Raw genomic sequence first — 2882 nt, forward strand, 5'->3', positions numbered from 1 at the left:
CCGTGGTCATTCACTCCCTTTCCTCTGACACTTAAATATTTTGCTTCATTTTGTTTTAAGTGTACTGTTTTCAACAGCAGAGGGTTGGATTCTGTTTTGTGACTTACTGTAAAAATCATTTTAAAAAGATTTTTATTCCATATTCTATGCTTTCTTAATGCTAATTTACTTATGGTTTATCTATTGGGACCCTTTTTTCTTAAGTTTTATCTTTATTTGGTTTTTACTTAAACTATAGTCCCCACTTAGCCACGCTTGGGATATGTTCCAAAGCCCCCATTAGATGCCTAAAACCACAAATCCTATACTGTTTTTAGCTATACATATATACTTATGATCAGCTCATCTTTTCATTCAAAGGGAGTACTTTATGGCTTCTCTTTGACATTCTGAATTGCCAGCATTGCTACTCTCACACTTTGGGATCATTATTAAGTAAAACAGGGGCTACTTAAATACAAGCACTATGTTAAGGTGATAGTTGATCAAAGAACCAAGACATAACCCCCAAGTTATTGTCTTCTCTTCCTGGAAGAGACTATCTAAACTCAGAGTTTGTAAACAGTGTAATATGCCAGTTTCCCTGGCCACTTCGTTTCATGTGCGTTTTCATCTAATGAACATTTGATTTTTGGCAAAGATGTGCACGTCATACACCCTCTTTGTTCCCCTGCACTTGAAACAACGGGGTATGTGAGAGACTCCCAGCATGCTTTGCTGGAGAGAGAGGAGGGGGGGAGGGGCTTCATGTGCAGATCACTTTTTAAAATTTTTTAGTCTCAGTCTAAATTCAGAAAGATGATAAAGGAGACACCTGGGAAAATAAATGTGCTCAGCCACCCACTCGGGACCGCTTCTGTCTTTCTTACTCTCAACAAATACTTCCTACTCAGATAAATAAATAAGTAAATGTACTGTTCCAGCCTCAAGAAAGGATTCCCAAGAGGTGCAACTGATCATTTTCATGTTACACCAAACCTAAATTCTCTTAGTGAGAGGACAGACGGTGGGGAGATATGCAATCTCTCATGACTTTTTCTTTTCAGAAAAACTGAAATCTGCTTTGGAAACAAACTGAAAGCTTGAGTTGATTTTTCCCACTGAAATTCGATCTGCCTTATAAGTATAGTTCATCCCTCCCTGATTCTATCATTGTACAATAGACTAAATGGTTATGCTCCCCCCACCACCCCATTCATATGTTGAAATCTTAATCCCCAAGATGATGGATTATGACCTAGAAACTTTGGGAACTGATTAGGTAACAAGGGTGGGGCCCTCATTAATGCAATTAATAATCTGATAAAAATAAAAGGCCCTGCACCATCCATTATGTGACAATCCCGTGAAAAGTGGTGCTCTAGAAACCAGGACACTACCGCTACTCAGCCCCTGAGTCTGCTAGCATGTTGTTTTGTTTTTTTTTTTTTTTGTATAAAGCACTACCACTTAATATTTTATTCAGAAAAAACAGAAAGAGTAGGCCAAAACAAAAATCTTGGTCATTTGCAGTATCTATCAGCTTTCAACATGGCTCTCCTGTCTCGTGCAAAAATCCATCTTTCCGAACCTTTTTAAGAATTTTACTGTCTTCTTTACTGATTTTAAGTTTATGGTCTTGGAAACTGAAATTTTTTTACGTAGTTGATTTCACCTGTTTTACATTCCCTATGTTTTCTTCTGGGATGTCATCTTTTTTCTTGGTTTCCCTTTCAGCACAGGATCTAATCTTTATCATTTCTTCTTCTCTACTTTTTTACTTTTTGCTTCTATAACCCCTGCTTCATTGCATCTGATAAAGCAACTATTTGAGGCCAATAAGGCCATCTTCCCATCTTGAAACCCTGGTTCCCATTGTTTTCTTGGTCCAATGGCATCTGAACGTCCAACAACAAGTCCATCTGAGCTGATACCAAGATATTTTCCATAGCCAGATTCCAGGGCAATTCTGGAATCAGACAATTTGACAGCAGTAAACTGCTCAGGAGGACTAGGACCTTCATCAACTTCTGTATGTGGGGCTCCCAGTGTGAAAAGACCATTGTCAAGTGCATGGATATAGGTTCCTTTATCCATTTCAATGGCAATGGTTCCTGAGATATCACCGAAGTTGGCTACCGTCCACCATATTCCAACAACATCAAGTTGGGTTTCTTCATCTTCTTCTTTTTTCTCTTCTTTTCTTTTTTTTTTTTTCTTCTTACTTCTGTCTTTTGTTCCCTTGAGTACGAGCTTGGTGGACTTTATGTAGAAGTATTCGGCCATGCTTCCAACAAAACTTCTGCATGGAGCTGGCCACCAGCGAGCACGGGGGTCTAGACTACAGCCAAAGGTGGGTGGGGAGCACTTGCATCTTGACTTTTCCTACTTCCAGAAGTGTGAGAAATAAATTTCTGTTGTTCACAAGCCTCTGGGCACATAACCAGCAGGACTGAGAGCTGGTGTGAGCAGGTACTTGCACACTTGTGCTCTCAGCAGGATTATCACAACCCAAAAGTGGAAGCAGTTCAACCCAAGAGTCCATCCCAGGAAGTCTGGATGGATCAACAAATCTTGGTTTACACATATAATGGGCTATTCCACCTTAAAAAGGAAGGAAATTCTGACATATGCAGTAATGTGCATGGACCAGTCTATGGTATTTTGTTACAGTTGCCTGAAAGGGCTAAACCAAGTTGTCTACTTTGGGGAGATGATAAAATGCTCACACTGTTTCAGGTCCTTTGCAGAGGAACACTCTTCAACTATTTATAGGCCTATCCCTAGATACTGTTCCTCAAAGGATATAGGGCTGTCCTCCTCTAACTATCAAGATCCAAGGCTACACACACACACACACACACACACACACACACACACACACACACCATTGATTTCAGGGG

At 39.9% G+C, this 2882-nt stretch overlaps 1 pseudogene; it reads right to left on the reverse strand.

The window, feature by feature from the left end:
• Window positions 1-1502: 1502 nt before the first annotated feature.
• LOC102013771 lies at window positions 1503-2265 on the reverse strand (annotated as a pseudogene).
• Window positions 2266-2882: the final 617 nt, after the last annotated feature.

Source organism: Chinchilla lanigera, unplaced genomic scaffold (genome assembly GCF_000276665.1).
Source record: "Chinchilla lanigera isolate Chin_1 unplaced genomic scaffold, ChiLan1.0 scaffold00045, whole genome shotgun sequence".
Classification (NCBI taxonomy): domain Eukaryota; kingdom Metazoa; phylum Chordata; class Mammalia; order Rodentia; family Chinchillidae; genus Chinchilla; species Chinchilla lanigera.